The sequence below is a fragment of the Ovis aries genome, chromosome 25 (genome assembly GCF_016772045.2).
Source record: "Ovis aries strain OAR_USU_Benz2616 breed Rambouillet chromosome 25, ARS-UI_Ramb_v3.0, whole genome shotgun sequence".
NCBI classification, from domain to species: domain Eukaryota; kingdom Metazoa; phylum Chordata; class Mammalia; order Artiodactyla; family Bovidae; genus Ovis; species Ovis aries.
The window spans coordinates 2569246-2592222 of record NC_056078.1 but is presented as its reverse complement, the minus strand read 5'-3'; the positions used below and the strand labels follow the sequence as shown (position 1 = coordinate 2592222).

The following is a 22977-nucleotide window of genomic DNA, read 5'->3' as shown; positions in this document are numbered from 1 at the left end:
GGCCCAGCTGAAACACAGAGCTTCTGTTTCCAAGCTGAAGAGGACTTTGCAGCATAAGGTCTTAAACATGCGACCTGCCACAGAGTCCTTAGTTTTGTTGAATGAATGGGTTGGAATTTGGTCCTGTGGAGTTGGAGGAGGAGGGACGCTCCCAAGTAGAGATGCCCAGGAGGCAGTGAAAGACACAGGACTCATAACCATGAGCTGCCCACATGGTCAACACGTGGGGCCCTTCCAAAGGCTGTGGACATTAGGTTAGAACACAGAGAAGAGCTGCAGAGAACAAAGTAGGAGACAGACCTCAGAGAGACTGTTTATAGGTCAGATGACTTGTGGTGGCGAGAACCCAGACAATTGACAGAGTGCCATCTAAAGACACTGAGAAATGCTATTTCCTGAGTGACAGTGGAGAGAAATGAAATGATATTGGGGAAAGGCTAAAACTTTGAAGAGGACAAAAATAAAAGATGTAGGGGCCAAGCAGTGTGTCTGAGGAGAGAGAACTGACTGTTGTCAACATGAGGCTCCTTCCAGAGGTCCTGTCACATGGGCCATCGAGGGCGGTGGTGTTCCCTGTTTCAGAGGAAAACGCTCAGAGGACATCTCAGGGGCAGATTATAAGACTGTGTGGAAATGGATCCACTTTGCTGGAGGCCGTGTTTGTAGCTGAGACTTGACATTATCATGAATTACTTGCTTTCTACTATTTCAATGCTGAAATTGACATTTTAAAAAAAGATCAAGTATATGATTTCTGTAACGTTTAAAAAAAGACATTTAAATTTCTCTAGGATTCAGTAGCCTCATTTGGGTTAGATTTTGTAGTCAGCAAACGCTGTAAGCCACATTTGTTCAATCAGTTCACTTCAGTTCAGTTGCTCAGTAATGTCCGACTCTTTGCGACCCCATGAATTGCAGCACACCAGGCCTCCCTGTCCATCACTAACTCCCAGAGTTCACTCAAACTCACACCCATCGAGTCGGTGATGCCATCCAGCCATCTCATCCTCTGTCATCCTCTTCTCCTCCTGCCCCCAATCCCTCCCAGGATCAAAGTCTTTTCCAGTGAGTCAGCTCTTCGCATGAGGTGGCCAAAGTACTGGAGTTTCAGCTTTAGCATCAGTCCTTCCAAAGAACACCCAGGACTAATCTCCTTCAGAATGGACTGGTTGGATCTCCTTGCAGTCCAAGGGACTCTCCAGAGTCTTCTCCAACACCACAGTTCAAAAGCATCAATTCTTCAGTGCTCAGCCTTCTTCACAGTCCAACTCTCACATCCATACATGACCGCTAGAAAAGCCATAGCCTTGACTAGACGGACTTTTGTTGGCAAACTAATGTCTCTGCTTTTCAATATGCTATCTAGGTTGGTCATAACTTTCCTTCCAAGGAGAAAGCGTCTTTTAATTTCATGGCTGCAATCACCATCTGCAGTGATTTTGGAGCCCCCAAAAATAAAGTCTGACACTGTTTCCCCATCATTTCCCATGAAGTGATGGGACCGGATGCCATGATCTTTGTTTTCTGAATGTTGAGCTTTAAGCCAACTTTTTCACTCTCCACTTTCACTTTCATCAAGAGGTTTTTTAGTTCCCCTTCACTTTCTGCCATAAGGGTGGTGTCATCTGCATATCTGAGGCTATTGATATTTCTCCCAGAAATCTTGATTCCAGCTTGTGTTTCTTCCAGCCCAGCATTTCTCATGATGTACTCTGCATATGAGTTAAATAAGCAGGGTGACAACATACAGCATTGACGTACTCCTTTTCCTATTTGGAATCAGTCTGTTGTTCCATGTCTAGTTCTAACTGTTGCTTCCTGACCTGCATCTAGGTTTCTCAAGAGGCAGGTCAGGTGGTCTGGTATACCCATTTCTTTCAGAATTGCTGGGGTCCAGCCCCGGTGGATCCAGGGAATTTGAAGGTGGGGACGGCGTCGGCGTTCTTGGAAAAATACGTGTTTAATTACAGAGATATAGAGAGGTTAGAAACGGATGGTGTAGTGGAGAAACAGAGGCTGAATCACTTGGTTTACGTGGAATAGCATCCATGCTCCAGATGGGAATTCAGCCAGAGAAACGGGGAGCAACATGGGGGATCAGTCTTTCCGGAAACTGATCCGATTTCTTTATTTTTGGGTTTGCTTATATACCTTTTGGTACACATAGGGATGAATACAGAGTCACGCGGGGGTCAGCAGTCCTGACCTTTATCAAAATCAGGTGCTTCACATAAATGTATAAAAAAAGGTCTTAGGGATATTATGTCATCTTCTGGCCATGAGTGAGACCTCATAAAAAGATCATTTTATGATCCTTTCTTTCTGATAACCAAAAAACTTATTTCTTCCAAGCGTGTTTTTTCTTAAACCAGGCACCACCCTCCAAATAAAGTTGCATTCCTATAGGGTGAGGGTGTAGTGAGTTACAATTAAGAAAGGAATTTATTTAACCCATGGTTAACATGATTAATCTTAAAGGTTAATACTTATTTCTCCTATATGCTTAAAGGTTAATACTTATTTCTCCTATAGGCTAGTTATATTCATTATAAGGGCAGGGAACATGGAGATTTAGCAGCAAAAATCAGCCCAACAAATGAAAATCCTTTCATCAATGCTCCCCTTAAGATCTATTTAGTCTTAAGATAGTGATAAAGTTACATTTTTACATAGCAAGGACACAGTGATTTTTAACAAAGTACAATGATCTATTACAAAAGAGAAAATTCATTAATTCAAAAAGTCTGGTATTGCTAACCTTAAAAACTATATTTCCTTTTCTATATTCCAAATACATTGATTAATATATTCCCAGGTGCCTAAGGATATGGAGGCCTGGTGGCAATCATTGACTGAACAGTAAGAAAAGTCCTATGCTAATTAAGACTTTCAAAATACTCCAAAACTCTCTGTGCTGTTTATGGTTGAGAGGTAGTAAACAATCATGTGCGTAGTGGCAGGAGTATGGATAATCCTGTCACACAAGCTAGTCTGTCAGCAGAGAGGTTTGACCTAAGACACCGTTGTCACACCCAGGGCAGGGAATTAGCAGCAATTATTGACACAACAAATGAAAAACCCTTCATCAATATAATTCCTAACCAACCCACTATACTAATAATTTCCAACTCCCCAAAAGAATTTGCCTTTAGTAAGTCTGAAACATCTCGTGCCTCTCAGATTGGGAGGCTGTAAACAATCACATGTGGCCGGACGAACCTATACAGGTGGGCTAGATAACCTTCACAGGAGTCTGTAAGCTGAAACACTTTTGTCACACCCAGGAATTTTTATTGCCTTGGAGCTTCACGTTTACTCCTTCTCCAAGAGAAACGGTTATGGGGGAGAGCATAAAGCAGACTCTGGTTTGGGGGTAGATGCTCGGGAACAGGGGTTTCCTGAGGCTTGATCACACCTTTGCGTATACCAAGCCTCCTTCCTCATGACCTTTGCCGTGGGCGGAGTTCCTCACGCTGGCCCCCAGCACAGAATTTCCCACAGTTTATTGTGATCCACACAATCAAAGGCTTTGGCATAGTCAATAAAGCAGAAATAGATGTTTTTCTGGAACTCTCTTGCTTTTTCCATGATCCAGCAGATGTTGGCAGTTTGATCTCTGGTTCCTCTGCCTTTTCTAAAACCAGCTTGAACATCTGGAAGTTCATGGTTCACGTATTTCTGAAAACTGGCTTGGAGAATTTTGAGCATTACTTTACTAGCATGTGAGATGAGTGCAATTGTGCGGTAGTTTGAGCATTCTTTAGCATTGCCTTTCTTTGGGACTGGAATGAAAACTGACCTTTTCCAGTCCTGTGGCCACTGCTGAGTTTTCCAGATTTGCTGCCATACTGAGTGCAGCACTTTCACAGCATCATCTTTCAGGATTTGAATCAGCTCAACAGGAATTCCATCACCTCCACTAGCTTTGTTCGTACTGGTGCTTTCTAAGGCCGACTTGACTTCACATTCTAGGATGTCTGGCTCTAAGTGATTATCTTGGTCATGAATATCTTTTTTGTACAGTTCTTCTGTGTATTCTTGCCACCTCTTAATATCTTCTGCTTCTGTTAGGTCCATATCATTTCTGTTCTTTATCGAGCCCATCTTTGTATGAAATGTTCCCTTGGTATCTCTAATTTTCTTGAAGAGATCTCTAGTCTTTCCCATTCTGTTGTTTTCCTCTATTTCTTTGCATTGATCACTGAAGAAGGCTTTCTTATCTCTCCTTGCTATTCTTTGGAACTCTGCATTTAGATGCTTATATCTTTCCTTTTCTCCTTTGCTTTTTGCTTCTCTTCTTTTCACAGCTATTTGTAAGGCCTCCCCAGATAGCCATTTTGCTTTTTTGCATTTCTTTTCCGTGGAAATGGTCTTCTCCTGTACAATGTCGCAAACCTCCATCCATAGTTCATCAGGCACTATCAGATCTAGTCCCTTAAATCTAGGAAAGTTCAAATCCTGTCTAAAAGGCCCGGATGTTGTTGTCTTTCATTCTCTGGAGTCCTGTATACAGTGGAAAGTAGAATCTTCCCAAACTCAGAGAGTCTGTATTCTGGCATCTGTTTTATGTGGTCCCTCTGTGTTTAATTCTGACCTGTTAGGCTTACACTGTCTAATAGAGAACGAATTGGTAGGAGGCTTTTTTTTTTTTAACTTTATTTTTGTTTGGAGGATAATTGCTTTACAATGTTGTATTAGTTTCTGCCATGCAACAGTGTGAATCAGCTGTAAGTATACATATGTCCCCTCCCTCTTGAACCTCCCTCCCATCCCCCACTTCACACACCCCCACCCATCCTACCCCTCTAGGTCATTGCAGAGCACCGAGTGGAGTTCCCTGTGCTATACAGCTGCTTCTGCTAGCTATCTGTTTTATATATGGTGGGCTTCTGTGATGGCTCCCACGGTAAAGCATCTGCCTGCAATGTGGGAGACCCGGGTTCGATTCTTGAGTCGGAAGGTCCCCTGGAGAAGGAAATGGCAGTCCACTCCAGCACTCTTGCCTGGAAAATCCCATGAATGGAGGAGCCTGATAGGCTACAGTCCATGGGGTCGCAAAGAGTCGAACACAACTGAGTGACTTCACTTTCAGTGTATATATGTCAGTACATGCTTAGTCGCTTCAGTCGTGTTTGACTCTCTATGACCCTATGGACCATGGCTGCCAGGCTCCTCTGTCCGTGGGATTCTGCAAGCAAGAATACTGGAGTGGGTTGCCATTTCCTTCTCCAGATATATATCAGTGCTACTCTTTTAGTTTATTCCACCTCTTCTTTTCCTGCTGGGTCCACAAGTCTGTTCTCTATGTCTGTGTCTCTATTCTTGCCCTGCAAACAGGTTCATCAGTACCATTTTTCTAGATTCCGTATATATGCATTAATATGCAATGTTTGTTTTTCTCTTTCTGACTTACTTCACTCTGTACAATAGGCTCTAGGTTTGTCTACCTCTGTTCAACTAACTCAAAATCGTTCCTATTTATGGCTGAGGAATATACCATTGTACATGTACCACATATACATATTCCCTGGTGGTTCAGATGGTAAAGCGTCTGCCTACAATACAGGAGACCCAGGTTTGATCCCTGGGTAGGGAAGATCCTCTGGAGAAGGAAATGGCAACCCACTCCAGTACTCTTGCCTGGAAAATCCCATGGGAGGACGCTGGTAGGCTACAGCCCATGGGGTTGCAAAGAGTTGGACACGACTGAGCAACTTCACATCACCACAACTTCCTTATCTACTCATCTGTCAGTGGACTTCTAGGTTGTGTCCATGTCCTGGCTGTTGTAAATAGTGCTGTAATTAACATTGGGGGTACATATGTCTTTTTGAATTACGGTTTTCTCAGGTATATGCTCAGTAGTGGAATTGCTGAGTCATATGGTAGTTTTAGGGCTTCCCAAGTGGTGCTAGTGGTGAAGAACCTGCCTGCCAATGCAGGAGACACAAGAGACTGGGGTTTGATACCTGGATCAGGAAGGTTCCACTCCAGTATTCTTGTCTGGAGAATCCCATGGACAGAGGATCCTGGCAGACTACAGTCCATAGGGTCGCAAAGAGTTGGACATGACTGAAGCAACTTAGCATGCATACATGGTAGCTTTATTCCTAGTTTTTAAAGAAATCTCCATGCTGTTCTCCATAGTGACTGTATCAGTTTACATTCTCACCAACAGGGCAAGACAGTTCCCTTTTCTCCATATCCTCTCCAGCGTTTATTGTTTGTAGAATTTTTGATGATGGCCATTCTGACTGGTGTGAGATAATATCTCATTGTAGTTTTAACTTCTCTAATAATGAGCAAGGTTGAGCTTTTCATGTGTTTATTGGCCATCTTATGTTGTCAATGGGAAATGTCTGTCTGGATCATCTGCCCAGTATTTGATTGGGTTGTTTGTTTTTCTGATATTGAGCTGTATGAGCTGCTTATATACTTTGGAGGTTAATCTTTTGTCAGTTGCTTTGTTTGCAATTATTTTCTTCCATTTTGAGGGTTGTCTTTTCACCTCATTTATAGTTTCCTTTGCTGTGGGAAAAGTTTTAAGTTTCAGTTCAGTTCAGTTCAGTCGCTCAGTCATGTCCAACTCTTTGCAACCCCATGAATTGCAGCATGCCAGGCCTCACTGTCCATCACCAATTCCCAGAATTCCCTCAAACTCGTGTCCATCGAGTCAGTGATGCCTTGTTGATTTTTGTTTTTATTTCCATTACTCCAGGAGATGGGTCAAAGAGGATATTTCTGCAATTTATATCAAAGAGTGTTCTATGTTTTCCTCTAAGAGTTTTATAGTTTCTGGCCTTACATTTAGGTATCTAACCCATTTTGAGTTTATTTTTGTGTATGGTGTTAGGAACTGTTCTGATCTCATTTTTTTAATTCCCCAGGGCAGAATTCTGGAGTGGGTAGCCATTCCCTTCTCTAGGGGATCTTCCCGACCCAGGAACTGAACCCAGGTCTCCCACATTGCAGGTGGATCCTTTACCATCTGAGCCACCAGGGAAGCCCCTTTTAAAAGTAGCTGTCCAGTTTTCCCAGCACCACTTATTAAAGAGGCTGCTTTTTCTCTGTTGTATATTCTTACCTCCTTTGTCAAAGATAAATGCCCATAGGTGCATGATTTTTCTCTGGGCTTTCTATCTTGTTCCATTGATCTATATTTCAGTTTTTGTAACAATACCATACTGTCTTGATTACTATAGCTTTGTAGTATAATCTGAAGTCAGGAAGGTTGATTCCTCCAACTCCATTTTTCTTTCTTAAGATTTCTTTGACTATTTGGGGTCTTTTGTGTTTGCATACAGATTATAAAATTTTTTGTTCTGGTTCTGTGAAAAATGCATCAGTAATTTGATAGGGATAGCGTTGAATCTGTAGATTGCTTTGGGTAGTATAGTCATTTTCACAATGTCAATTCTGTTGATATATCTCTCCACCTGTTTGTGTTGTCTTTGATTTCTAGCATTAATGTCTTACAGTTTTCTGCCTACAGGTCTTTTGTTTCCTTAGATAGGTTTATTCCTAGGCATTTTATTTTTGTTGCTGTTGTTGCAGTGGTGAATGGGATTCTTTCCTTAATTTCTTTTTCTGATTTTTTGTTGTTAGTGTATAGGAATAAAAGGGATTTCTGTGTATTAGTTTTGTATCCTGTGACATTACTAAATTCATTGATTAGCTCTAGTAATTTTCTGGTGGTATCTTTAGGATTTTCTATCTATAGCATCATGTCACATGCAAACAGTGCCAGTTTTACTTCTTCCTTTCCAATCTTGATTCCTTTTGTTTCTTGTTCTGTTTCTGGGATTCTGTTTGCCATTATTTTGTTGAGGACTTTTGCATCTATATTTATCAATAATATTGGCCTGTAATTGTCCTTTTTTGCAATAAGTTTGTCTGGTATTGGTAGCAGGGTGATAGTGGCCTTCTAGAATGAGTTTGGGAGTGTTCCTGCCTCTGCAGTTATTGGAAGAGTTTGTGAAGAATAGGCATTGGCTCTTTTCTAAATGATCGATAGAATTTGCCTATGAAGCCATCTGGCCCTAGGCTTTTGTTTGTCAGAAGACTTTTTATCACAGTTTCGATTTCAGTGCATTTTTAAAAGATTCCATGTGATTTATATGCAAGTTGAAGTTTAAGAAATAACCCTTTATTTTACAGATTCCATGTTCATAATTCTTACACAGTCCTTCATGAAAAGGATGTCTACGATAAAAATTTCATTAAGAATATTAACTGAATCTGATGTGAATTTGAGTTGATTTAAAATAATCCCCTTTCCTGGTATATGTTCTAATTTTGTGGATTTCAAATGTTTTTTCTCCTAGTTTTATTAAGATGTAATTGGCATACAGCACTCTATAAGTTTCAATTGCACTGCAAAATAATTTGATTGATATACATCAAGAAATGATTACCACAGTAAGTTTATCAAGCACCCATTATTTCTTAGAGATAACATTAAAAAAAAAAAAAAAGAAAAATGGTAAGACCAGACTTGGAATGGCTGAAATGTTGCAGTAAGAAGACCTGACCTCCTATGAGGACCTCAAAATTAAAATTGTTTATAGATCAACTGTCTTTGAGGACAACCAGAGGACCAGCAGAAAAGATCATCTAAAACTAAAGACATAAGAAAGGAGCCGCAGGAGGGGCAGGAAGGGCAAATATGAGGTTTAATCAAGACCAGCACCAGTGGGTAGGTGAACCACAAGCAGGAAAATAGCCATAATTGTGGAGATTCTCTCCCAGGAGAGAGGGGTCTGAGCTCCACATCAGGCTTCCCCACCCACAGGTCCTACACTGGGGCAGATGAGCCCCCAGAATGTTTGACTCTGAATACCAATGGGCCTTGCTTTAGAGAAAGCCCAAGGGCTGTGGGAAGCAGAGACTTTTCCCTTAAAGGGCAGAATCAGTAGTTTGAAAGGAACCGGGGCTGACCCTCTGACTAGTTGTGGAGGCAGCTTGGACTTACCCTGGGGACAAAGGGCAGAATCAGTAGTTTGAAAGGAACCAGGGGCTGACCCTCTGACTAGTTGTGGAGAGTCTTGACCCTCTGACTAGTTGTGGAGGCAGCTTGGACTTACCCTGGGGACAAGGACAATGGCACAGCCTTTTGGGAGCTCTTTCTCTACGTGGACACTGGAGCAGGTAGATGCCATTTTTGGAATCTTCCATCTAGCTTATTAGTGCCGTGACTTGGCCCCTCAACCAGTGGTCAGCACCGCTCCTGGGATGCCCCAGGACAGGCACCTAACTGGGCAGACAAAGAGCCAACCACCAGCAGGCAGGCTTCCCTAGGCTCCCTAATCCCCTTGTTGCCCCAGGACCGGGCCCTGCCCAGTAGAGGGGCATGAGGCAGCCCACCCACCAGTGGATTCTGCAGCCAGCTATCAGGACCCAGACATTCCCATAAGTGAGCTGACTCAAGATCTGGAATGCCTGGGTCTGGAAGTCTAGACCTCAAGACCCAGCTCTACTCCTCAGTTGGCTGACAGCAGCTACAGGACCCCCAGAAACCTTCAGACAGAGATCTTGGAACACAGCTACATACATCAGTGGGCCAGCAATAGCCCTGGACACCGTGGGCCCCAGCCCTACAGAGCAGATGGCTTGATACCAGCTCGAGAACCATTGGGCCTCACAGCCAGAGAGCCTGATTTTTGGCTCTGTCCACCAAAGGGTCTGCACCAGCCCCAAGATGCATTGGGCCTTGGTCCCACCCACCAGTGGGCTAATACCAGCTACAAGAAACTCTGGACCCTGCAGCCAGCTGCATCAGAAACCACCCTCACCCATCAGCAGGCCTGAGATGCTCTCTCCCCACTTGACTTCCCACCAAGCTGCCACAGGCTAACATAAACCCACAGCCATCCACCCATCCTGGTACCTTTCCCTGTCCACTACTGAGCCAGCACCAGGACTCGATGGGCCATGCAGCCAACTGTGCCAGGGCCTAGCCCTGCTCAACAACAGATGCAGCTCCATGTTATATGGGGTCTGGCAACCAAATGGGCCAGGGTATAACCGCACCTACCAGTGAACCCACCATAGTTAACCCTCCACAACAGAAGGACCCACAGAACCACAAAGGGGGCACCCCAGAGCCTTTACAGGAGAGTGCTGCTGGGCCCCTAGTGTATTTCCTGCATAAGGCCCCTTTTCCAACTTCAGGAAATGTAACCAACCATAAATATATGTAAATTAAAAGAAAATTAGGAAAACTGAGATGAGCGAGGAATGTGTTTCAAATAAAGCAAAAAGACACAACCCCAGAAGAAGAACTAAGTCAGGTGGAGATCAGCAGCCTTTCTGATAAACAGTTCAAGATAATGAAGGCAAAGATCATCAACGAAATCTGGAGAAGAATGCATGAACCCAGTAAAAAGTTAGATGATTCTAATAGATCCAAAGAGCTGAAGAATACCATAACTGCAATTAAAACTATTCTTGGGACTTCCCTGGTGGCTCAGGAGCTAAGGTTCCTTGCTCCCAATGCAGAGGGCCCAGGCTTGGTCCCTGGTCAGGGCTTCCCCGGTGGCTCAGACAGTAAAGAATGTGTCTGCTGTGTAGGAGACCTGGGTTCAATCCCTGGGGTGGGAAGATCCTCTGGAGAAGGGAATGGCTACCCATTCCAATATTCTTGCCTGGAGAGTTCCATGGATAGAGGAACGTGGTGGACTATAGCCCATGGGGTCACCAAGAGTTAGACATGACTGAGTGACTAGCACTTTCACTTTTTTCAGGAGCTGGATCCCATATGCTACAGCTAAGAGTTCACATGCTGCAAGGAAAAAAAAAAGAGAGAGAGAGAGAGATTCTACATGTTGCAACTAAAAGATTCCACATGCCATATCTGAGACCCAGCTCAGCCAAATAAATACACAAATATTTAAAAATACACTGGTAGTAATCCATGGTGGATTAGATGATACAGAGGAAGGGATAAGCAAACTGGAAGACAAAATGGTGGAAAATACTCAAAAGAGAAAAAATAAAAAGCTTTTAAAATGAGTGTTTAAGAGACTTCTGTAACAACATCAGGCATCCTGATAGTCACATTACAGGAACCCCTGGAGGAGGAGAGAGAAATAAATGGGCAGAGAACTTATTTGGAAACGTAATAGCTGAAAAATTCCCTAACCTGGGGAAGGAAGCTGACATCCAGATCCAGGAAACACAGAGAGTCCCAAACAAGATCAACCCAAAGGTGTCTACACTTTGTGATTGAAATGTCAAAATTTGAAATAAAGAGAGGATTAAAATCTGCAAGGCAAAAGCAACTAGTTTATACTAGAGGACTCCCATAAGGCTGTCACCTGACTTTGAAGCAGAACTGCAGGCCAGAAGAGAGTAGCATGATATATTTAAAGTGTTGTAAAGAAAAAACCTACAATAAGAATACCTTACCAGGAGAAGGCTATCCTTCAGATTTGAAGGAGATATAAAGAGTTTTACAGATAAGCAAAAGCTCAAACAGTTTAGCACTGCCAAATGGCTTTATAGGAAATGCTAAAAGGACTTTTCTATGCTAAAGCTGAAGCTCCAGTACTTTGGCCACCTCATGCGAAGAGTTGACTCATTGGAAAAGACTCTGATGCTGGGAGGGATTGGGGGCAGGAGGAGAAGGAGACGACCCAGGATGAGACGGCTGGATGGCATTACGGACTCAATGGACGTGAGTCTGAGTGAACTCCGGGAGATGGTGATGGACAGGGAGGCCTGGTGTGCTGCGATTCATGGGGTCGCAAAGAGTTGGACACAACTGAGTGACTGAACTGAACTGAACTGAACCTAGAAAGAAAAGGCCACAACTAAAAATGTGAAATTCCAAAAGGAAATCTCTCACTGATAAAGGCAAATGCACATTAAAAATAATAGAGCAACCACATAGAGAGCTAGTAGAAAGACTGAAAGACAAAAGTAGTAAAACCATCTATACCCATGATAAGTAGTTACAGAGCATGTAAAATAAGATGTCAAAAACAGTAAACTTGGGGGCAGGGAGTAAAAATGCAGGATTGATAAAAATGGTTTGAATTTAAGAGATCAGAAATTTAAAATAATCACTTACAACTGAAAAGCTACAGTAATCAAAACAGTATGGTAACAACATATAAAGAGACATGTAAATAACTTCAAAAGGATAGAAAACCCAGCGATAAACCCATGTACCTATGGTCACCTAATCTGTGACAAAGGAGGCAAAAATATACAGTGGTGAAAAGATAGCCTCTATAATAAGTGGTGCTGGGAAAACTGGACAACTACATGTAAAAGAATAAAGTTAGAATATTCCCTAACACCATACACAGAAATAAACTCAAAATGGATTGAAGACCTACATATGAAACTGGATACTTGGAAGAATCAATATAGTGAAAATGAGGATAATACCCAAAGCAATCTATAGATTCAATGCAATCACTATCAAACTACCAATGGTATTTTTCACAGAGCTAGAACAAATAATTTGACAGCTTGTATGAAAATACAAAAAACCTCGAATAGCCACAGCAATCTTGAGAAAGAAGAATGGATCTAGAGGAATCAACCTGCCTGACTTCAGGCTCTACTACAAAGCCACAGTCATCAAGACAGTATGGTACTGGCACAAAGACAGAAATATAGATCAATGGAACAAAATAGAAAGCCCAGAGACAAATCCACACACCTATGGACACCTTATCTTTGACAAAGGAGGCAAGAATATACAATGGAATAAAGACAATCTCTTTAACAAGTGGTACTGGGAAAACTGGTCAACCACTTGTAAAAGAATGAAACTAGAACACTTTCTAACACCATACAAAAAAATAAACTCAAAATGAATTAAAGATCTAAATGTAAGACCAGAAACTATAAAACTCCTAGAGGAGAATGTAGGCAAAACACTCTCTGACATACATCACAGCAGGATCCTCTATGACCCCCTCCCAGAATACTGGAAATACAAGCAAAAATAAACAAATGGGACCTAATTAAACTTAAAAGCTTCTGCACAACAAAGGAAACTATAAGCAAGGTGAAAAGACAGCCTTCAGAATGGGAGAAAATAATAGCAAATGAAGCAACTGACAAACAACTAATCTCAAAAATATACAAGCAACTCCTGCAGCTCAATTCCAGAAAAATAAATGACCCAATCAAAAAATGGGCCAAAGAACTAAACAGATGTTTCTCCAAAGAAGACATACAGATGGCTAACAAATACATGAAAAGATGCTCAACATCACTCATTATCAGAGAAATGCAAATCAAAACCACAACGAGGTACCATTTCATGCCAGTCAGAATGGCTGTGATCCAAAAGTATACAAACAATAAATGCTGGAGAGGGTGTGGAGAAAAGGAAAGCCTCTTATACTGTTGGTGGGAATGCAAACTAATACAGCCACTATGGAGAACAGTGTGGAGATTCCTTAAAAAACTGGAAATAGAACTGCCTTATGACTCAGCAATCCCACTGCTGGGCATACACACCAAGGAAACCAGAATTGAAAGAGACACGTGTACCCCAATGTTCATTGCAGCACTGTTTATAATAGCCTGCATATGGAAGCAACCTAGATGTCCATCAGCAGACGAATGGATAAGAAAGCTGTGGTACATATACACAGCTGGATTATTACTCAGCCATTAAAAAGAATACATTGGAATCAGTTCTAATGAGGTGGATGAAACTGGAGCCTATTATACAGAGTGAAGTAAGCCAGAAAGAAAAACACCAATACAGTATACTAACACATATATATGGAATTTAGAAGATGGTAACGATAACCCTGTATGCGAGACAGCAAAAGAGACACAGATGTATAAAACAGTCTTTTGGACTCTGTGGGAAAGGGAGAGGGTGGGATGATTTGGGAGAATGGCATTGAAACAGGTATAATATCATATAAGAAACAAATCGCCAGTTCAGCTTTGATGCATGATACAGGATGCTTGGGGCTGATGCACTGGGATGACCCAGAGGGATGGTATGGGGAGGGAAGTGGGAGGGGGGTTCAGGATGGGGAACATGTGTACCCGTGGCAGATTCATGTTGATGTATGGCAAAACCAATACAATATTGTAAAGTAAAATAATAATAATAATAAATAAAAAGATTGGATACTATTAAACTGGAGGAAAACATGGGTAGTACACTCTTTCAAAGTGTACTGGTGGATCTGTCTGCTAAAGCAAAGGAAATGTAAGGAAACATAAATGGGACCTAATTAAACTTAAAACCTTTCGCACAGCAAAAGAAACCATCAATAAAACAAAAAGATAACTTACTGAATGGGAGAAAATATTTAGAAATAATATAACCAATAAGGGATTGATATCCAACATCTATAAACAGCTCATAGAGCTCAACATCTAAAAAAGCAAAGAGGGCTTCCCTGATGGTCTAGTGGTTAAGAATCCATCTTACAGTGCAGGGGACACAGGTTTGATCCCTGGTCAGGAAAGATCCGACATGCCACAATGCAACTAAGCCTATGTGCCCTAGAGTCCATGCTCCACAACAAGAGAGGCCACTGCAAAGAGAAGGCTATGCACTGCAACTGGAGAGTAGCCCCTGCTCACTGCAACTAGAAAAAGCCTGCATGCAGCAATGAAGATCCAATGCAACCAAAAATAAATGTCTTTTTTTTTAAGTGATTAAAAAACAGGCGGAAGATAGTAATAGATACTTTTCCAAATAAGATGTAAGGTGGCCAACAGGCATATTAAAAATGTTCAACATGGCTAATTATCAAAGAAATGGAAATCAGAAGCATAATGAGGTATCATCTCACACTGGTCAGAATGGCTGTCATTAAAAAGAGCACAAATAGCAAATGTTGATGATAATGTGAACCAAAGGGAACCCTGTACACTATTGGTGGGCATGTAAATTGGTGTAGCCATTGTGGAAAACAGTATGGAGGTTTCTCAAAAAACTACAAAAAGAACTATCATATAATTGAGCAATTACACTCCTGTTACATATCTCCAAAAAACCAAATACATTAATTTAAAGAGATTTATGCACTCCAGTGTTCATAGCAGCATTGTTTATCATAGTCAGGATATGGAAGCAACCTAAGTGTTCATCAACAGATGAATGGAAGGAAATGGCAACCCACTCCAGTATTCTTGCCTGGGGAATCCTATGGACGGAGGAGCTTGGTGGGCTACAGTCCACGGGTCGCAAAGAGTCGGACACGACTGAGCGACTTCACTTTCACTTCACTATACACACACACACGCATGCATTCAGTTCAGTTCAGTTGCTCAGTTGTGTCCGACTCTTTGTGACCCCATGAATCACAGCACACTAGGCCTCCCTGTCCATCACCAACTCTGGGAGTTCACCCAAACTCATGTGCATTGAGTCAGTGATGCCATCCAGCCATCTCATTCTCTGTCGTCCCCCTCTCCTCCTGCCCCCAATCCGTCACACACACATTACTCGGCTATGAAAGAATGAACTTTTGCCATTTGCAGCAACATTATAGACTTAGAGGGCACTATGCTAAGTGAAGTAAGTCAGAGAAAGACAAATATGAAATCACTTATATGTGAAATCTAAAAATTATAGCAAGCTAGTGAATATAATAACAACAAAAAAAGATGGAGGTTCACAGATATAGAGAGCATATTAATGATTACCAGGAGGGAAGAGAGGGAGAGGATCAATAAAGGAGTAGGGGAGTAAGAGATATGAATTATAAAATAAACTGTAAGGATATATTGTATAGCATGGGAAATATAGCCAATATTTTACAATAACTGCAAATGGAACATCACCTTTAAAATTTGTAAATCACTATATTGTACACCTGTAGCTTATGTAATATTGTACATCAACTATAATTCAATAAAAATAGTAAATAAGCACACAGACACATATATACATATACATATAGAGAGAGAAAATTTTATTGTATATAAGCCTCTTGGTTACTACAAACCAAAAATCTATAATAGATACACACAAAAATAGAGAAAAATATCTAATCGGTATCTAAAGGTACCTAAGTCTAAAGATAGTCATCAACTCACAAGTGAACAAAAGAAAAGAACTATGAAAACAATTCAAAAACAGTTAAAAAAATGGCAATAAGTTCATATCAATAATTACTTTAAATGTGCAAGGATTAAATGTTCCTATCAAAAGATGTAGATTGGCTGAATGGATACACAAACCAGACCCATATATGTGATACCTACAAGAGACCCACTTCAGATCTAAAGTCACACACAGACTGAAAGTGAAAGGAGTAAAAGGTATTCTGTATAAATGGAAATGAAAAGAAATCTGGGGTGCCAGTGCTCATATTAGACAAAATAGACTTTTTAAAAGATACTGTAACAGTATACAAAAAACGACATTAAGTAATGATCAAGGGATCAGTGGAAGAAGATATAACGATTGTAAGTGTATATACACCCAATGTGCATGTAAATACACGGTCCATGTAAATACATGAAGAAAATATTAACAAACATAAAGGGAGAAATTGATAATAACACCATAACTGTAGCAGACTTTATAGTCATTCTTACAGGTATGAGATGTTATCTCATTCTGGTTTTGATTTGTATTTCCATAATGATTAGTGATGTTGAGCATCTTTTCATGTGTCTGTGGTCCATGTGTATGTCTTCTTTGGAAACTGTCTATTCTAGTTCTCTGCCAATCAATGTTTTAATCAGGTTATTTGAGGTTTTTTGATGTTGAGTTTTGTGAGTTCTTTGGATAGTTTGAATATTAACTCCTTATCAGATACATCATTTGGAAATGTCTTCATCCATTCAGTTAGGCAGCCTTTTTTGTTGTTCTTAGTTTCCTTCTGGCTTCCCTGGTGGCTCAGCTGATAGAGCCACCTGCAATGCAGGAGACCTGGGTTTGATCCCTGGGTTGGGAAGATCCCCTGGAGAAGGAAATGGCAACCCATTCCAGTATTCTGGCCTGGAGAATTCCATGGACTATACAGTCCATGGGGTCACAAAGAGTCGGACACAACTGAGCAACTTTCACTTTCACTTTAGTTTCCTTCACTGTGCGAGAATTTTTTAGTTTGATGTAGTCCCATTCATTTGCTTTTGTTTTCCTTACCTGAGGAGACGTATCCAAAAAAATATCGCTAAGACTGATGTCAAAGAGCATAGTGTGTAAGTTGCTCAGTCGTGTCCAACTCTGCGACCCCGTGGACAGCTCAACAGGCTCCTCTGTCCATGGGATTCTCCAGGCAAGAATACTGGAGTGGGTTGCCACTTTCTTCTCCAGGAGATCTTCCTGACTTAGGGATTGAACCCAGTTCTCCTGCACTGAAGGAGATTCAAAGAGCCTATTGCTTGTGTTTTCTTCTAGTACTTTTATGGCTTCCAACGTTATGCTTAAGTCTTTATACATTTGGTGTGAGAAAGTAGTCTGCTTTGATTATTTTGCATATAACTGTCCAGTTTTTAAAGAGTCCCTTGGACTGCAAGGAGATCCAGCCAGTCCATTCTGAAGGATATCAGCCCTGGGATTTCTTTGGAAGGAATGATGCTAAAGCTGAAACTCCAGTACTTTGGCCACCTCATGCGAAGAGTTGACTCATTGGAAAAGACTCTGATGCTGGGAGGGATTGGGGGCAGGAGGAGAAGGGGACAACAGAGGATGAGATGGCTGGATGGCATCACTGACTCGATGGAGGTGAATCTGAGCGAACTCCGGGAGTTGGTGATGGACAGGGAGGCCTGGCGTGCTGCGATTCATGGGGTTGCAAAGAGTAGGGCATGACTGAGCGACTGAACTGAACTGTCCAGTTTTTCCAACACCATTTATTGAAGAAATCGTCTTTTCTCATTATATATTTTTGCCTCCTTTGTTGTAGGTAAATTTGACCGTATAAGCTCAGGTTTATTTTTATAGTTTCTGTGCTGTTTTGTGGATCTATGTGTCTGTTTTTTGTGCCAGCATCATCCTGTTTTGATTAAGGTAGCTATAGTACAGTTTGAAATCAAGGAATGTGATACCTCCACCTTTGTTCTTTCTAAAGTTTGTTTTGGCTACTTGGAGTCTTTTGTGTTTCCATGCAAATTTAGGTTTATTTGTTCTAGTTCTGTGAAAAATGCCAGTAGTATTTTGACATGGATTGCATTGAATCTGTAGATTTCATTCTAGAATATTCAAATTTGCTAAATCTGTATTTTCTGCATTTCATCTAAGAGTTCTGAGATCATTTTGTAAGAGTCAGGTCCTTCGTCTCCATTGTCTATGTAGTTACTGGATTCTAAAAATATTGTAGTTTGATAGCTTCAAATTTTTGTTATTTAGTGTGTTAAAAGAGAGGAGGAGAGAGAGAGATAAATGATGATGGTGCTTTTTTTATATTAGGTCAAATAACTCTAGGGAATTGTGGAATTGATCCTTTTAGACATCTGTTCTCTCCCATATGGATGCTTTTTGGAAGGTGATTGATAATTATTCTTCCTATCTATAATTTTTTGCATTTAAATGTAACATATAGCTTTTAATCTAGTTCATTTGAATTATACAAGGAGAAGCAAGTTCGAAGTATGAGCTGTGAAACAGTCTATGAAGAGGTTATGTAACCTTCCCTTATTTATGAGCCTCTTAGGTTTAAAAGACAAGAGCGTGGCATGGGAATATTGACACTTTTAGAGCTGGCAGTTGGATATTGGTTTGGAGAATGAATAGGAAGAGATGAGACTCATTATTTATTTGAAAATCACCTGAAAGGCTTTTTTTGTTTTTAATTGCTTTATTTTTTCTTACAAAATCAGAAGTCTGGAAGCCGAGAGTATAGATATGGTGCAGTAGCCATTTTTTAACAGGCTGAAGAAAATAATTCATGTAATTCTTTAAACAATTTTTATCCTTTTTTAATGCTGATTGATTCCTTCTCTGCCCAGATCTCTGACAAGCAGGTTTTTTATAGAGATTTTGCATTTTTAATAAATTCTCATGTGATTATGATGCCTACTGTTGCAGGGAATATACCTTAAGAACTACTGGACTAGATTTGGGCAGACCAATTAGGAATCTCTTGCCTCAATCTATGCAAGTTATAATATGGAAGTAAATGCTGATATTAGAGTTGAAAGAGGAAGGGATGGCTTTCAAAGCTGTATCAAAGTTAAAACTGACAGGAGTTGTTAGACCAGAACATGCAGGGGTAGGAGGGGAGGTGGCTCTAGAATGATTTCTGGATTTCTGACTTTGATGGTGGATTGAAAGCGGTGGTGCATGATCTCAACATATGGAATAAAAGAGGAGAAACTGAGTAGGTTTGGAGATTGGGATTGATGATAAGTTTTAGGGGTGGGATTGATAAGTTTGATATTAGACATGTCAAATGAAAATGTGTGTGGGTAATCAAAGTGGAGATGTTTGTTAGGAAAATATCTATAGGACACAGCTGAGGTGAAGATGGCTGTTAAAAGAATACAGTTATGTAAATGCAGGCATATATGTTGGAGGAGAAAATATACATCATATATTGAAAAGAATATGGAGCTGAGAATAGAACTCTGGGATACGCCAGTATTCAATGTGAAATCAGAATAGTTCACTTTAAAAAGGCCTTAGGACTAGCAGGAACCCTGCAGTAGAGAGTGACAACTTTAAAAATAAAATAGCCAGTTGTCTCACCAGCAAAAGTTTATTTGGAAATTGTTAGAAGACTTGTAATTGGGGAAATAAATACAAGCTTTGGACTACAGGGAAATACTGAGGACAAAGGGGAGGAGCTTGTACAGAGAAAAAGAGGAGTGGGCAAGGCTGTTCTCTATGAAAATTCACTGGAGGAAAGTGAGAGTTCAGCTTTCTCATTGGCTGTGCTACAGAGTTTTCCATTGGCTGAGCTTGTTACCCAGCAGGAAGAACATCTCCCTTCCTAATACCAGGGAAGTAGAGGCCCCTTCCCTTCGGAGATGGGCTTCCCTGGTGGCTCAGATGGTAAAGAATCTGCCTGCAATGCAGAAGACCAGGGTGTGGTCCTCAGGTCAGGAAGATCCCATGGAGAAGGGAATAAGAACCCACTCTAGTATTCTTGGTCAGAGAATCCCTTAGACAGGATCCTGGTGGCCTGATCCATGGGACTGCATTGAGTCAGACACGACTGAGTGAGTTAACACACACACACACACCTCTTGAAGCTAGGGGGACCCTCCCTTCTTGTTCAGGGTAATTGGTAGGCATGAGAGCTCCCTTTGCTGGCCTTCCCGAGGCCAATTTTAGTTGAGGCTTAGAAATTGCTTTTAACCAAAGTTTTTGTAAGGGTGTAATCAACATGTCAGCTCTGCAGGAAGGTCAAATGACATATGGATGCAGCCATTTCTGTGTATTTAGGAATCAGGGATGATAGAAAATCGTAGGAAAAGCAGTTTTGTCAGAGTAGCACAGATGGGATTCAGATTATATTTATTTGAAGTTAGAAACATTTTTAGAACAGAATACGTGCCTTCTGCTTTTCTGATATTAAGTTTCTATTTTTTCATCTCTTAACAGGATATGGTTATTGATTTAAAAATAGTTTAGGTGAATGGATTTAAATTCAAGTTCTAAGTTGAATAAAATATTTAAAGAGCAAACTGAGAATCAATTTCCATGGCTTTTCTGTTATGAAGTGCTGCCTCTCGTGAGGTATTAATGTCCCTTTCCTCAGGAAGCTTGCAGAAATAACTGTGGAGTTTTTGTGGTTAAGAAGAGGTGGCAAGAATATACTGAAGTACTGTGCATAAAAGGCCTTAATGACCTGGATAACCATGATGGTGTGGTTACTTACCTAAAGCCAGACATCCCGAAGTATGAAGCCGAGGGGGGTCATAGGAGGCATTACTGTGAACAAAGCTAATGGAGGTGACAGAATTCCAGCTGAGCTATTTCAAATCTTAAAAGATGAAGCTACTATAGTGTTGCACTCAATGAGCCAGCAAACTTGGAAGACTGCAGTAGCCACAGGACCTGAAAAGGTCAGTTTTTGTTCCAATCTCAAAGAAGGGCAAGGCCAAAGAATGTTCAAACTACCATACAGTTGCACTCACCTCACATGCTAACAAGGGAATGCTCAAAATCCTTCAAGCTAGGCTAAAATAGTACATGAACTGAAAACTTCCAAATGTTCAAGCTTAATTTAGAAAAGGCAGAGGAACTAGAAGTTAACTTGCCAACATCTGTTGGATCACAGAAAAAAAAAACAAGAGAATTCCAGAAAAACTTCTGCTTCATTGACTACACTAAAGCTTTTGACTGTGTGGATCACAACAAATTGTGGAAAATTCTTAAAGTGATGGGAACACCATACCACTTTACCTGCCTCCTGAGAAACTTGTATGCAGATCAAGAAGCAACAGTTTGAACTGGACATGAAACAACAGACTGGTTCAAAGTTGGGAAAGGAGTACGCCAAGGCTGTATATTGTAACCCTGTTTATTTAACTTCTATGCAGTGTACATCATGCAAAATACCTGGCTGGATGAAGCACAAGCTGGAATCAAGATTGCTGGGAGAGATATCAACAACCTCAAATATACAAATGATACTACCCTAATGTCAGAAAACGAAAAGGAACTAAAGAACCTCTTGATGAAGGTGAAAGAGGAGAGTGATAAAGCTGGCTTAAAAGTCAACATTCAAAATGCTAAGACCATGGCATCCAGTCCCATCACTTCATGGCAAAAAGAAGAGGAAACCATGGAAACAGTGGCAGATTTTATTTTCTTGGGCTCCATAATCACTGCAGATCGTGACTGCAGCTATGAAATTGAAAGTCACTTGCTGCTTGGAAGAAAAGCTATGACAAACCTTGACAGCATGTTAAAAAAGAGAGATATAACTTTGCTGACAAAGGTCTGTGTATAGTCAAAGCAATGGTTTTTCTAGTAGTCATGTATGGATGTGAGAGCTGGACCATAAAGAAGGCTGAGTGCTGAAGAATTTGATGCTTTTTAATTGTGGTGCTGGAGAAGACTCTTGAGAGTCCCTTGGACAGCAAGGAGATCAAACCAGTCGATTCTAAAGGAAATCAACCCTGAATATTCACTGAAAGAACTGATGCCTGATGCTGAAGCTGGAGCTCCAATACTTTGGCCACCTGATGGGAAAAGCTGAGTCATTAGAAATGACCCTGATTCTGGGAAAGATTGGAGGTATGAGGAGAAGGAAGCAACAGAGGATGAGATGATTGGATGGCATCATTGATTCAATGGACATGAGCTTGAGCAAACTCCAGGAGATAATGAAGGACAGGGAAACCTGTTCTGCTGCAGTCCATGGGGTCGCAAAGAGCTGGACATGACTTAGCGAGTGAACAACTTCTGAAAGGGTTTGTTTTATTCTCTACCCATATCCGTGATAGGAACCAAGAATGCTATTATTCCTGTTAAGAGTATTATGCTGTAATTTGTGTGACAGTTGGCCAGGATTATTTTACTAGTTTCCTAATTGATCAATTTAGGGCAGCTATCACTTCTGGAATTTGACCATAAACATTTTTCTTTTACTGTAGTGTTCTTCCGAGCAAATTTATCATGGAATCCTGAGAGTAAATAAAAGTCGCTGCCCTACACGTGATTGGTATCTGGCGTAATAGTGTCATAAGTAGGAATTGTCAGTGGCGTATTATTGTCTGGAAAACATAATTTAAACATGCCCAATCTGTGTTAGGAAACTTATCAGATTTCTGTGGGCTAATTCTTCTGGACTCTGGAAAGATCTGAGATTGAGCTAGCACAACCCATTGGATTTGATGATTGTATCACTGTTAATTAGTTGGAAAGTTCCTCACAAAATGTGGGCCAAATGAGCAATGGCCAGTAAAATAGTGAGCTTTCTCAAAATAAATAAATAAATAAATAAATAAATAACTACATTAAACTACATAAAAAAAACTGCACGTATTCTATTTTGTGGTCAAACTAACCTGATCTAATAGACTCTTTGAGTACTTTTATTTTTCCTTTTACTGTTAGCCAGTGTTTCCAGGTTCTGCATT

At 40.8% G+C, this 22977-nt stretch overlaps 1 protein-coding gene across 1 annotated transcript in view; it reads left to right on the top strand.

The window, feature by feature from the left end:
• The window catches only part of FMN2 (formin 2), a 352649-nt gene that overhangs the window by 188318 nt on the left and 141354 nt on the right, over window positions 1–22977 (top strand). The gene's annotated exons all lie outside the window — the stretch shown is intronic.